This window comes from Pseudophryne corroboree, unplaced genomic scaffold (assembly GCF_028390025.1).
Source record: "Pseudophryne corroboree isolate aPseCor3 unplaced genomic scaffold, aPseCor3.hap2 scaffold_806, whole genome shotgun sequence".
NCBI classification, from domain to species: domain Eukaryota; kingdom Metazoa; phylum Chordata; class Amphibia; order Anura; family Myobatrachidae; genus Pseudophryne; species Pseudophryne corroboree.
The window spans coordinates 159,865-174,846 of NW_026970385.1; the positions used below are offsets into that span (position 1 = coordinate 159,865).

The 14,982-nt window shown below is 41.1% G+C and overlaps 6 non-coding genes across 6 annotated transcripts; all 6 read left to right on the top strand.

The window, feature by feature from the left end:
• The first annotated feature begins 11,721 nt into the window (after window positions 1-11,721).
• Window positions 11,722-11,885, top strand: LOC135041967 (U1 spliceosomal RNA). The gene has a single exon (XR_010235309.1). It is a non-coding gene; the product is annotated as a U1 spliceosomal RNA (small nuclear RNA).
• A 152-nt stretch (window positions 11,886-12,037) lies between these two features.
• Window positions 12,038-12,200, top strand: LOC135041947 (U1 spliceosomal RNA). Its single transcript, XR_010235291.1, has one exon. It is a non-coding gene; the product is annotated as a U1 spliceosomal RNA (small nuclear RNA).
• A 674-nt stretch (window positions 12,201-12,874) lies between these two features.
• LOC135041968 (U1 spliceosomal RNA) lies at window positions 12,875-13,038 on the top strand. Its single transcript, XR_010235310.1, has one exon. It is a non-coding gene; the product is annotated as a U1 spliceosomal RNA (small nuclear RNA).
• A 152-nt stretch (window positions 13,039-13,190) lies between these two features.
• Window positions 13,191-13,353, top strand: LOC135041948 (U1 spliceosomal RNA). Its single transcript, XR_010235292.1, has one exon. It is a non-coding gene; the product is annotated as a U1 spliceosomal RNA (small nuclear RNA).
• Window positions 13,354-14,027: 674 nt separating this feature from the next.
• Window positions 14,028-14,191, top strand: LOC135041970 (U1 spliceosomal RNA). Its single transcript, XR_010235312.1, has one exon. It is a non-coding gene; the product is annotated as a U1 spliceosomal RNA (small nuclear RNA).
• Window positions 14,192-14,341: 150 nt separating this feature from the next.
• LOC135041985 (U1 spliceosomal RNA) lies at window positions 14,342-14,505 on the top strand. The gene has a single exon (XR_010235325.1). It is a non-coding gene; the product is annotated as a U1 spliceosomal RNA (small nuclear RNA).
• The last annotated feature ends 477 nt before the right edge of the window (window positions 14,506-14,982 follow it).

Sequence of the window (14,982 nt, forward strand, 5' to 3'; positions counted from 1 at the left end):
GTGGCGTTAATGTTTCCTGGTGTCAACCTGTATTATTTCCATAGATATTGAAATGAGGATGCATCTTGCTGCCTTTCCAATGAAGCAAGTTTAATTTAGTAATAGGTGAAAAACCATCCCTACAAAGATGTTAATCAGATACTTGGCTTTGTGGACACTTTTCAGAGAACAAATTTGTTATCATAAAAATAAAGCCAGAAAATGAAGAGCTGTTTAATCACTCAATTGGATTTTTCTGCCAGCATTTTTCTTTTTCTCTGCAACCCACTGCTAAATTGTGCTTCCTAGCTGATTTTTTATAAAATCACTTAATCAAATCTAACTCTGATTACATCAGAGAAGGCCAGGTACCCTACACCATAAGAGGGGGTTTGCAATTTTGACTTGTCTACTTAAATATCACCAAAATCTGATCACAAGGTCAATTACGTCCCTGGGTGGGATTGAACCACCAACCTTTTGACTAATAGCTGAACACACTAACCGATTGCGCCACAGAGACACTTTGCAAAAAGTCCATAATGACAAAGACTAATAAGCATTCATCTAGAACGTTTCCTAGAAAAACTTTAAAAAGTCAATAATCTGGAGAGTTTTTGTAAGATGTTTCTTCCAGCAACCAATGAAGAAACACATTGGTACTTTCGCATGATGAGTGAGTGCTTCAGGATCTCTTGCACTTACATGTGCAGCAGAGTACTGCAATGGAAGCATGCTGGGCCCATAACCCAGAGGTAGGCAGATTGAAACTATCCTTTGCTATATACATTTTTTTTTTGTTCATTAAAGTAATCCAAAACTGGGATTGATATTTTAGCTTTTATTTTTACTTAAAGTACAATAACTTTTACCATTTTAATTTGTTTTAATAGTATATTGACAGTATTGTTTTCTTTCAAAAATCCACTTAATTTTCTTTACCCTATTATTAAAATGGTAATTGACAAAAACAAACTACATTGTCACCAGAAGAGCAATACAAAATGTACAAGTGATATATTAAAATCATCTTTCCAGCTTGAATTTCAATGATGCATTGGGGCAACGATTTTGTGAGAAACATCTTCACCCTTAAATAAAGATTTTCTTAATTCCTTACCTGTGTGCTAATTAGATATCACCTTGTTTTCACATTAAACAGACTTCCACATGAGAAAGCAGCAAGGATGCAGTGGCGTTAATGTTTCCTGGTGTCAACCTGTATTATTTCAGTAGATATTGAAATGAGGATGCATCTTGCTGCCTTTCCAATGAAGCAAGTTTAATTTAGTAATAGGTGAAAAACCATCCCTACAAATATGTTAATCAGATACTTGGCTTTGTTGACACTTTTCAGAGAACAAATTAGTTAGCATAAAAATAAAGCCAGAAAATGAAGAGCTGTTTAATCACTCAATTGGATTTTTCTGCAAGCATATTTCTTTTTCTCTGCAACCCACTGCTAAATTGTGCTTCCTAGCTGTTTTTATAAAATCACTGAATCAAATCTAACTCTGATTACATCAGAGAAGGCCAGGTACCCTACACCATAACAGGGGGTTTGAAATTTTGACTTGTCTACTTAAAGATCACCAAAATCTGATAACAAGGTCAATTAAGTCCCTGGGTGGGATTGAACCACCAACCTTTTGGTTAATAGCCTTACACACTAACTGATTGCGCCACAGCGACACTTTGCAAAAGTACATACTGACAAAGGCTAATAAGCATTCATCTAGAACGATTCCTAGAAACATTTTAAAAAGTCAATAATGTGGAGAGTTTTTGTAAGATGTTTCTTCCATCAACCAATGAAGAAACACATTGGTACTTTCCCATGATGAGTGAGTGCTTCAGGATCTCTTGCACTTACATGTGCAGCAGAGTACTGTAATGGAAGCATGCTGGGTCCATAACCCAGAGGTAGGCAGATTGAAACTATCCTCTGCTATATGCATTTTTTTTTGTTAATTAAATTAATCCAAAACTGGGATTGATATTTTTGCTCTTTTATTTTTACTTAAAGTACAATAACTTTTACCATTTTAATTTGTTTTAATAGTATATTGACAGTATTGTTTTCTTTCAAAAATCCACTTAATTTTCTTTACCCTATTATTAAAATGGTAATTGACAAAAACAAACTACATTGTCACCAGAAGAGCAATACAAAATGTACAAGTGATATATTAAAATCATCTTTCCAGCTTGAATTTCAATGATGCATTGGGGCAACGATTTTGTGAGAAACATCTTCACCCTTAAATAAAGATTTTCTTAATTCCTTACCTGTGTGCTAATTAGATATCACCTTGTTTTCACATTAAACAGACTTCCACATGAGAAAGCAGCAAGGATGCAGTGGCGTTAATGTTTCCTGGTGTCAACCTGTATTATTTCAGTAGATATTGAAATGAGGATGCATCTTGCTGCCTTTCCAATGAAGCAAGTTTAATTTAGTAATAGGTGAAAAACCATCCCTACAAAGATGTTAATCAGATACTTGGCTTTGTGGACACTTTTCAGAGAACAAATTTGTTATCATAAAAATAAAGCCAGAAAATGAAGAGCTGTTTAATCACTCAATTGGATTTTTCTGCCAGCATTTTTCTTTTTCTCTGCAACCCACTGCTAAATTGTGCTTCCTAGCTGATTTTTTATAAAATCACTTAATCAAATCTAACTCTGATTACATCAGAGAAGGCCAGGTACCCTACACCATAAGAGGGGGTTTGCAATTTTGACTTGTCTACTTAAATATCACCAAAATCTGATCACAAGGTCAATTACGTCCCTGGGTGGGATTGAACCACCAACCTTTTGACTAATAGCTGAACACACTAACCGATTGCGCCACAGAGACACTTTGCAAAAAGTCCATAATGACAAAGACTAATAAGCATTCATCTAGAACGTTTCCTAGAAAAACTTTAAAAAGTCAATAATCTGGAGAGTTTTTGTAAGATGTTTCTTCCAGCAACCAATGAAGAAACACATTGGTACTTTCGCATGATGAGTGAGTGCTTCAGGATCTCTTGCACTTACATGTGCAGCAGAGTACTGCAATGGAAGCATGCTGGGCCCATAACCCAGAGGTAGGCAGATTGAAACTATCCTTTGCTATATACATTTTTTTTTTGTTCATTAAAGTAATCCAAAACTGGGATTGATATTTTAGCTTTTATTTTTACTTAAAGTACAATAACTTTTACCATTTTAATTTGTTTTAATAGTATATTGACAGTATTGTTTTCTTTCAAAAATCCACTTAATTTTCTTTACCCTATTATTAAAATGGTAATTGACAAAAACAAACTACATTGTCACCAGAAGAGCAATACAAAATGTACAAGTGATATATTAAAATCATCTTTCCAGCTTGAATTTCAATGATGCATTGGGGCAACGATTTTGTGAGAAACATCTTCACCCTTAAATAAAGATTTTCTTAATTCCTTACCTGTGTGCTAATTAGATATCACCTTGTTTTCACATTAAACAGACTTCCACATGAGAAAGCAGCAAGGATGCAGTGGCGTTAATGTTTCCTGGTGTCAACCTGTATTATTTCAGTAGATATTGAAATGAGGATGCATCTTGCTGCCTTTCCAATGAAGCAAGTTTAATTTAGTAATAGGTGAAAAACCATCCCTACAAATATGTTAATCAGATACTTGGCTTTGTGGACACTTTTCAGAGAACAAATTAGTTAGCATAAAAATAAAGCCAGAAAATGAAGAGCTGTTTAATTACTCAATTGGATTTTTCTGCAAGCATATTTCTTTTTCTCTGCAACCCACTGCTAAATTGTGCTTCCTAGCTGTTTTTATAAAATCACTGAATCAAATCTAACTCTGATTACATCAGAGAAGGCCAGGTACCCTACACCATAACAGGGGGTTTGAAATTTTGACTTGTCTACTTAAAGATCACCAAAATCTGATAACAAGGTCAATTAAGTCCCTGGGTGGGATTGAACCACCAACCTTTTGGTTAATAGCCTTACACACTAACTGATTGCGCCACAGCGACACTTTGCAAAAGTACATACTGACAAAGGCTAATAAGCATTCATCTAGAACGATTCCTAGAAACATTTTAAAAAGTCAATAATGTGGAGAGTTTTTGTAAGATGTTTCTTCCATCAACCAATGAAGAAACACATTGGTACTTTCCCATGATGAGTGAGTGCTTCAGGATCTCTTGCACTTACATGTGCAGCAGAGTACTGTAATGGAAGCATGCTGGGTCCATAACCCAGAGGTAGGCAGATTGAAACTATCCTCTGCTATATGCATTTTTTTTTGTTAATTAAATTAATCCAAAACTGGGATTGATATTTTTGCTCTTTTATTTTTACTTAAAGTACAATAACTTTTACCATTTTAATTTGTTTTAATAGTATATTGACAGTATTGTTTTCTTTCAAAAATCCAATTAATTTTCTTTACCCGATTATTAAAATGGTAATTGACAAAAACAAACTACATTGTCACCAGAAGAGCAATACAAAATGTACAAGTGATATATTAAAATCATCTTTCCAGCTTGAATTTCAATGATGCATTGGGGCAACGATTTTGTGAGAAACATCTTCACCCTTAAATAAAGATTTTCTTAATTCCTTACCTGTATGCTAATTAGATATCACCTTGTTTTCACATTAAACAGACTTCCACATGAGAAAACAGCAAAGATGCAGTGGCATTAATGTTTCCTGGTGTCAACCTGTATTATTTCCGTAGATATTGAAATGAGGATGCATCTTGCTGCCTTTCCAATGAAGCAAGTTTAATTTAGTAATAGGTGAAAAAACATCCCTACAAAGATGTTAATCAGATACTTGGCTTTGTGGACACTTTTCAGAGAACAAATTTGTTATCATAAAAATAAACCCAGAAAATGAAGAGCTGTTTAATCACTCAATTGGATTTTTCTGCCAGCATTTTTCTTTTTCTCTGCAACCCACTGCTAAATTGTGCTTCCTAGCTGTTTTTTTTATAAAATCACTTAATCAAATCTAACTCTGATTACATCAGAGAAGGCCAGGTACCCTACACCATAAGAGGGGGTTTGCAATTTTGACTTGTCTACTTAAATATCACCAAAATCTGATTACAAGGTCAATTACGTCCCTGGGTGGGATTGAACCACCAACCTTTTGATTAATAGCTGAACACACTAACCGATTGCGCCACAGAGACACTTTGCAAAAAGTACATACTGACAAAGATTAATAAGCATTCATCTAGAACGTTTCCTAGAAAAACTTTAAAAAGTCAATAATCTGGAGAGTTTTTGTAAGATGTTTCTTCCAGCAACCAATGAAGAAACACATTGGTACTTTCGCATGATGACTGAGTGCTTCAGGATCTCTTGCACTTACATGTGCAGCAGAGTACTGCAATGGAAGCATGCTGGGCCCATAACCCAGAGGTAGGCAGATTGAAACTATCCTTTGCTATATGCATTTTTTTTTTGTTCATTAAAGTAATCCAAAACTGGGATTGATATTTTAGCTTTTATTTTTACTTAAAGTACAATAACTTTTACCATTTTAATTTGTTTTAGTGCAAAAGGCATATCAGCAGTCAGCACTAACTGGTGACATGCCATTTGTACAAGTAAGCCATGTGTGACTAATATATAAACATACTTTATTAAATAACACCTCAAACTATCATACCCTGGATTCAAACCTATAACCTGTTGAATTCTAATCAAACACCCTACCCATGGAGCTACTTGATCCTGCATCTTTTCTAACCTCCAAAAACAGATTCAGTTGCATTTTCCAGCGTGTTTTGTTTGCGCCTTTGCAAATGTCTTACATCGACAAACTTATTTAGTACTATTTTGCAAATAGGGTTACATTGTCGCAACATTGTGTTCCCTAATTGCTTGATTTTTTAAATGCAACAATTGATAAAGACACCTGATAATTGCTCTGTGGAGTCTTATTTTGTGTTTTGTGTTTAGTCTTTAGATCTGAATTTGAATGTACTTGTGAACTAACTTAATTTCCTACTTCTAAATTCATTCCTAAATTCACTACTTACATGAATCCTGTAGTTGGGCATTTTGGGACTTCGATTGTGGGCATTGTTTTGTGTCCAGACCAGCAGCAGGTGGTGTGCATTTGCTGGAAAGGCATCGAAGACCTCCGATATGCTGCATCTCCTGATGTGTGTCTCCCTCAAGTGGCTGTCAGCAAATGCCTGCTAGACACCCCATTCCAAGCTGATTGTGACATCATGGAACATGCATCATAGAACAGGCATGCTAAAACATGGGTCTTCAACCTGCGACCCTCCAGCTGCTGTGGAACTACACATCCCAGCATGCCCTGCCTCAGTTTTAGCATACCTTAATAGCAAAACTGTGGCAGGGCATGCTGGGATGTGTAGTTTCACAGCAGCTGGAGGGCCACAGGATGAAGACCCATGTGCTAGAGCCAAGCCGCAGGTACATTGAATGCTAGCAAGCTGAATATTTAAATCCTTTTTGTTCCGCAGCATTCCAATGCGGAAGATTCCATGGAACCAGAGATCCTTCCATTGAGAAGGACATGCTGCCTGGATGACTACACTGTGCAAATTAAATCACGGAGCCAGTTGGCTTGTGGGTGGCTCTGGTGACTGGGTGGTTGGGTGGGTGGTGTGTCGGAAGTGGAGCGCATGCAAATGATTGTGTATCATCCAGCTAGTGAGAGAGAAAACTCATGCAGGAGTGTGCCTGCTTGTCAGTGGGTTATGCACCTTGCCAGACGTTAAATCTACATAGAGCAGCTGGAGGGGACAAGAGCAGGTTTGCAAAATATAGATAGAAGAGCATATATGCTGGCGCATTCTCCATGATTGTGTCAGCTTATGTTTTGGTGCACTGCACTTTCCTCCACTAAGTTTTAGCCATTTTTGTTAAGCTCAAGTGTAGTTGCTTCTCCGCCTTTTGGCTGTGATCTTGTATCGTGGTTGAAGGGTCTGCTGGAGGGAGGGATTGTTTTCTTCATTGGCGAAAGACCAAAGATATTCCAGGATGGAAGGCTTGGGAACACTATCTGTTTTTCAGTTGTGGAAGAGCACAGAGGTCGGATTGGACTACATTCTATAGTAAAGGATATCTTTCTATTTATTGACCCTCCCCTTATATGTGTCTGTGTTACAATAAAGCTTCGGTTTTGTGAATCCCTCACCCTCTTACACTCCACACCCATAGCCTTATTAACTGTTGTATTATTGTATAGTTTAAATGTATAGTGCAGTTCATGATTTATAGTGTAGGCTGGCCTGTGCTGTAGTTCTGGAACTGTACTATACCGTCAGCATTTGTATTGTGTTTTGGCTGTGCTGCAACACTGTACTTATGTGTGTAATGTTTATGTTTTGCTATAAGGTATGCTAAAACTGAGGCAGGGCATGCTGGGATGTGTAGTTCCACAGCAGCTGGAGGGTCGCAGGTTGAAGACCCATGTTTTAGCATGCCTGTTCTATGATGCATGTTCCGTGATGTCACAATCAGCTTGGAATGGGGTGTCTAGCAGGCATTTGCTGACAGCCACTTGAGGGAGACACACATCAGGAGATGCAGCATATCGGAGGTCTTCGATGCCTTTCCAGCAAATGCACACCACCTGCTGCTGGTCTGGACACAAAACAATGCCCACAATCGAAGTCCCAAAATGCCCAACTACAGGATTCATGTAAGTAGTGAATTTAGGAATGAATTTAGAAGTAGGAAATTAAGTTAGTTCACAAGTACATTCAAATTCAGATCTAAAGTCTAGGTAGGCCTCACGTCCTGGCAGCCGCCAGCATTTAAAAATGCCTTGATTAGAGGTACGGAATTAAATGTAGATAAGAAGTAGACACAAAATAAGACTCCGCAGAGCAGTTATCAGGTGTTTTTATCAATTGTTGCATTTAAAAAATCAAGCAATTAGGTTGCAACAATGTAACCCTATTTGCAAAATAGTACTAAATAAGTTTGTCGATGTAAGACATTTGCAAAGGCGCATCCAAAACACGCTGGAAAATGCAACTGAATCTGTTTTTGGAGGCTAGAATAGGAAATGTGCATCGGTCCTACAAGTACTGAAAGCTCTTCTCCCATCTCCCTTTTCTGAAAAGCCATTTAATATATGGTTCCCAGATAGGGGACATATCAGATATTGCCTTTCAAAAGCAGCAAATATCATACCACTTCTATTGCCATCAAAGATAAACATTGATTGTTTTCAGATATTGGATTGAAAAAGCAGTCTTTATTGACATAAAGAAGCAAAAAAACATACATAAACATTACACACATAAGTACTGTGTTGCAGCACAGCCAAAACACAATACAAATGCTGTCGGTATAGTACAGTTCAAGAACTACAGCACAGGTCAGCCTACACTATAAATCATGAACTGCACTATACATTTAAACAATACAATAGTTAATAAGGCTATGGGTGTGGAGTGTAAGAGGGTGACGGAATCACAAGCCCAAAGCTTTATTGAAAGACAGACACATATAAAGGGAGGATTAATAAATACAAAGATACCCTTTACTATAGAATGTAGTCCAATCCGGTCTTTCAACTCTTCCACAACTGAAAAACGGATAGTGTTCCCAAGCCTTCCATCCTGGAATATCTTCAGTCTCTCGCCAATGAAGAAAACAATCCCTCCAGCAGACTCTTCAACCACAATACAATATCACAGCCAAAAGAGCGAGAAGCAACTACACTTGCGTTTAAACAAAATGGCTAAAACTTAGTGGAGGAAAGTGCAGTGCACCAAAACATAAGCTGACACAATCATGGAGAATGCGCCAGCATATATGCTCTTCTGTCTATATTTTCCAAACCTGCTCTTGTCCCCTCCAGTTGCTCCATGTAGATTTGACGTCTGGCAAGGTGCATAACTCACTGACAAGCAGGCACACTCCTACATGAGTTTTCTCTCTCACTAGCTGGATGATACACATTCATTTGCATGTGCTCCACCTCCGACACACCGCCCACCCAACCACCCAGTCACCAGAGCCACCCACAAGCCAACTGGCTCCGTGATTTAATTTGCACAGTCCAGTCATCCAGGCAGCATGTCCTTCTCAATGGAATAATCTCTGGTTCCATGGAATCTTCCGCATTGGAATGCTGCGGAACAAAAAGGATTTAAACATTCAGCTTGCTAGCATTCAATGTACCTGCGGTTTGGTTCTAGCACATGGGTCTTCATCCTGTGGCCCTCCAGCTGCTGTGAAACTACACATCCCAGCATGCCCTGCCACAGTTTTGCTTTTAAGGTATGCTAAAACTGAGGCAGGGCATGCTGGGATATGTAGTTCCACAGCAGCTGGAGGGTCGCAGGTTGAAGACCCATGTTCTAGCATGCCTGTTCTATGATGCATGTTCCGTGATGTCACAATCAGCTTGGAATGGGGTGTCTAGCATGCATTTGCTGACAGCCACTTGAGGCAGACACACATCAGGAGATGCAGCATATCGGAGGTCTTCGATGCCTTTCCAGCAAATGCACACCACCAGCTGCTGGTCTGGACACAAAACAATGCCCACAATTGAAGGCTCAAAATGCCCAACTACAGGATTAATGTAAGTAGTGAATTTAGGAATGAATTTAGAAGTAGGAAATTAAGTTAGTTCACAAGTACATTCAAATTCAGATCTAAAGACTAGGTAGGCCTCACGTCCTGGCAGCACCCAGCATTTAAAAATGCCTTGATTATAGGTAGGGAATTAAATGTAGATAAGAAGTAGACACAAAAGAAGACTCCACAGAGCAATTATCAGGTGTCTTTATCAATTTTTGCATTTAAAAAATCAAGCAATTAGGGAACACAATGTTGCGACAATGTAACCCTATTTGCAAAATAGTACTAAATAAGTTTGTCGATGTAAGACATTTGCAAAGGCGCAAACAAAACACGCTGGAAAATGCAACTGAATCTGTTTTTGGAGGTTAGAATAGATGCAGGATCAAGTAGCTCAATGGGTAGGGTGTTTGATTAGAATTTAACAGGTTTTAGGTTTGAATCCTGGGTATGATAGTTTGAGGTGTTATTTAATAAAGTATGTTTATATATTAGTCACACATGGCTTACTTGTACAAATGGCATGTCACCAGTTAGTGCTGACTGCTGATATGCCATTTACACAAACATGCCATGTGTGACTGTATATGCATTTAAGGAGGGCACCCCTGCAATACCACAAACCATTGAGTGTCAAGTATACTAGATATATCTTCATATCTCATGTGCTTTCTCTGAGACCAATCTTGTTATGCCCCTTCCCCACAAGGCATGCGCCTTTTGTCCATATTGCAAAAATGGGGGGGAGGGCATATAATTCTCTGTCACAGGGCACCAAAAAGTCTAGTTATGGCTCTGGTATGCATTATGTAATCTGGCAGACCATCTCTCCAACACTGGCTGGTTGGAATAGAAATCCGGTTATCTATGTGAGCAAATGACCATCAACGATTTACTCTCAAACACTAAAAAATGGACAAAAATGGTCCCCTAAACAAATTGGTTAAATTTTGGGTTTAACCAATTTGTGTAATGACCATTTTTGACCACTTTTCTAGTGTTTGGGAGCAAATGGTTAATTGACATTTGCTCCTATACATTACCAGATTTTCATTCCAACCATCCAGACTGGATAGATAGCCTGACAGATAATTGTGTAGTGTACGCCCAGGATAACTGTTAGTCATGCTTTATTTTATGGCGGCACATAAATGGGTGGACAGATCCAGGGCAAGCACTGCCCACTCATGCATAGTTGTCAACTGATGTGAAGTTCCAGGGGGCAATCTCAGTTATAAAGGGAAGTATCTGGAAATTGTCCCTAGTTAAAAAAAAAAAATTTGATCAACTCCATTTATTTAGTATGATATCCCAGGTGATAGGATGCCGGCAGTCAAAACAACATACTTTATTAAATAACACATCTCAAACTACCATACCCAGGATTCAAACCTATAACCTGTTGAATTCTAATCAAACACCCTACCTATTGAGCTATTTGATCCTGCATAAAAATTGTGAACATTATATGAAGCTATTGGTACTTTGCAAAAAAAAAGAATCAGCATTACAACGCAGCAGATCCATGCAGTTTGCAGCCACACACTACATGTATCTGCTCAGCCACAATGCTGATTATTTCTTCACAAAGTACAAGGTGAGCTCCAAACAGAATTCTCTAGCTTAGAATTATACCTTTCTTTGCCAAACCTAGAAGTCGGGCCCCCCACCCTGGGATCCCCCAGAGGGAGGCCTGCACCGTCATGCGGCAGGCTTGTCCGTTTTGGAAGCAGGCTGATGGGCAGCCCAGGATTGCTTCAGTCTGGGCTTGGCAGGTCTGGAAACATGAGCTTGCTTTGGGTATGCCTGACCTTGGGTACGCTTTACCTGGAGGATGAAAGGGCCAAGAAAAGTACTTTTAGCCTTCTGCGTGGTAGGAGTCATACTAGGTAGGCAAGCTGTTTTAGCAGTAGCCAGATCAGCTACAATCTTATTGAGGTCTTCTCCAAAAGGAGATTCAACTGAGGCAGCACAAGGGAACTCTCATCTGGGGACAACAACTGCAGGGAGAACACATATTTTCAGATGAACATGGTAGGGCAGAAGGCTGCCTAATACTGAAGCACCCCCAAACAACAAATCAAATGCAACTTACTTGACAGAGATGTGCCTGAGCAACGGCCCTCCCCAGCCCTATCCCAAATCATACTTATTTTGCATAGGAGATACCATGGTCATGAAGATTGTTCTCCCAGGGTTAGGTTCATTCATTGCATTCTGGGTATGCTGACCCCTGTGATTTCCCCAAATGTGGGAAACTCGACAGCATTATTTGTGGTAGTGGGGGACTGTATTTGTGCTTTCCTCTGGTCAGCTCTGGTAAAATTCAGATTTCTTTGTCTCAGATCTTCCTCTAGCCTTGTTCTTCTTTCGAGAGTTCCCTTGTGCTGCCTCAGTTGGATCTCCTTCACTTGACAGGGGGGTGCCCGAGCAGCGACCCTCCCCAGCTCTAGCCCAACTCCTACTTACCTGCCAGGTGAGATACTATGATCATGAAGTTGCTTCTCCCAGGGCAAGGCTCACCCATTGCACTCTGGGTGTGCTGCCCCTGCGATTTCCCCAAATGTGGGAAACTTGACTGCATAATTTGAGTTTTCCCTGGTCGGCTCTCATGTAATTCAGATCTCTTTGTCTCAGGTCTCTCTCCAGCCTAGTTTGCTGTCTGGTTCCACTTCTTTTTTCTTGAGCCCCTCCCTTCTATACCCTTGTGCACTATCCTGACTTCTCCTCCCGTCTGCTTACTTTGTGCCTCCCAATGCACAATGCAAACTACGGGTAGTGCTGCAGGGCCCACACCCTTTTACTTGCTTTACAGAGCAGCTCTGGAGCTGTTACAGTGCCCAGCTGCTGCAAGAAATCAGCTTGAATGCTTCAGGGGCTGGGGAATGGCCAACATGAGCCCCACACCGAAGGAGGGTGGGGGTGCTTAATGCCAACTAGGGGTCATCCAAGCACCACAAAAGGCCTCCATGCCCTGCACGCTCCTTTTCTCTTTTCATATGCAGACAAGGGTTGAAGCCACCTTTGACCCACTGCTTGGATGACATCACCATATTCAAATCCATCTGCTGCAGGCCATCCCCCAGGAATGCTTGCACTAGTTGTTGCATTTGGTTTGTTGTTTGGGGGTGCTTCAGTATTAGGCAGCCTTCTGCCACCCCATGTTCATCTGAAAATATGTGTTCTCCCTGCAGTTGTTGTCCCCAGATGAGAGTTCCCTTGTGCTGCCTCAGTTGAATCTCCTTTACTTGACAGAGATGTGCCTGAGCAGCGGCCCTCCCCAGCCCTATCCCAAATCATACTTATTTTGCATAGGAGATACTATTGTCATGAAGATTGTTTTCCCAGGGTGAGGTTCATTCATTGCATTCTGGGTATGCTGACCCCTGTGATTTCCCCAAATGTGGGAAACTCGACTGCATTATTTGTGGTAGTGGTGGACTGTGTTTGTGCTTTCCTCTGGTCAGCTCTGGTAAAATTCAGATTTCTTTGTCTCAGATCTTCCTCTAGCCTTGTTCTTCTTTCGAGAGTTCCCTTGTGCTGCCTCAGTTGGATCTCCTTCACTTGACAGGGGGGTGCCCGAGCAGCGACCCTCCCCAGCTCTAGCCCAACTCCTACTTACCTGCCAGGTGAGATACTATGATCATGAAGTTGCTTCTCCCAGGGCAAGGCTCACCCATTGCACTCTGGGTGTGCTGCCCCTGCGATTTCCCCAAATGTGGGAAACTTGACTGCATAATTTGAGTTTTCCCTGGTCGGCTCTCATGTAATTCAGATCTCTTTGTCTCAGGTCTCTCTCCAGCCTAGTTTGCTGTCTGGTTCCACTTCTTTTTTCTTGAGCCCCTCCCTTCTATACCCTTGTGCACTATCCTGACTTCTCCTCCCGTCTGCTTACTTTGTGCCTCCCAATGCACAATGCAAACTACGGGTAGTGCTGCAGGGCCCACACCCTTTTACTTGCTTTACAGAGCAGCTCTGGAGCTGTTACAGTGCCCAGCTGCTGCAAGAAATCAGCTTGAATGCTTCAGGGGCTGGGGAATGGCCAACATGAGCCCCACACCGAAGGAGGGTGGGGGTGCTTAATGCCAACTAGGGGTCATCCAAGCACCACAAAAGGCCTCCATGCCCTGCACGCTCCTTTTCTCTTTTCATATGCAGACAAGGGTTGAAGCCACCTTTGACCCACTGCTTGGATGACATCACCATATTCAAATCCATCTGCTGCAGGCCATCCCCCAGGAATGCTTGCACTAGTTGTTGCATTTGGTTTGTTGTTTGGGGGTGCTTCAGTATTAGGCAGCCTTCTGCCACCCCATGTTCATCTGAAAATATGTGTTCTCCCTGCAGTTGTTGTCCCCAGATGAGAGTTCCCTTGTGCTGCCTCAGTTGAATCTCCTTTACTTGACAGAGATGTGCCTGAGCAGCGGCCCTCCCCAGCCCTATCCCAAATCATACTTATTTTGCATAGGAGATACTATTGTCATGAAGATTGTTTTCCCAGGGTGAGGTTCATTCATTGCATTCTGGGTATGCTGACCCCTGTGATTTCCCCAAATGTGGGAAACTCGACTGCATTATTTGTGGTAGTGGTGGACTGTGTTTGTGCTTTCCTCTGGTCAGCTATGGTAAAGTCAGATTTCTTTGTCTCAGATCTTCCTCTAGCCTTGTTCTTCTTTTGAGAGTTCCCTTGTGCTGCCTCAGTTGGATCTCCTTCACTTGAAAGGTAGTGCCCGAGCAGCGACCCTCCCCAGCTCTAGCCCAACTCCTACTAACCTGCCAGGTGAGATACTATGATCATGAAGGTGCTTCTCCCAGGGCAAGGCTCACCCATTGCACTCTGGGTGTGCTGCCCCTTGCGATTTCCCCAAATGTGGGAAACTTGACTGCATAATTTGTGTTTCCCCTGGACGGCTCTCGTATAATTCAGATCTCTTTGTCTCAGGTCTCTCTCCAGCCTAGTATGCTGTCTGTTTCCACTTCTCTTTTCTTGAGCCCCTCCCTTCTATAACCTTGTGCACTATCCTGACTTCTCCTCCCGTCTGCTTACTTTGTGCCTTCCAATGCACAATGCAAACTACAGGTAGTGCTGCAGGGCCCACACCCTTTTACTTGCCTTACAGAGCAGCTCTGGAGCTGTTACAGTACCCAGCTGCTGCAAGAAATCAGCTTGAATGCTTCAGGGGCTGGGGCATGGCCAACATGAGCCCCACACCGAAGGAGGGTGGGGGTGTTTAATGCGAACTAGGGGTCATCCAAGCGTCGCAAAAGGCCGCCATGCCCTGCATATCCCTTTTCTCTTTTCATAAGCAGACGAGGGTTGAAGCCAACTTTGACCCACTGCTTGGATGACATCACTTGCTGCCTTTCCAATGAAGCAAGTTTAATTTAGTAATAGGTGAAAAACCA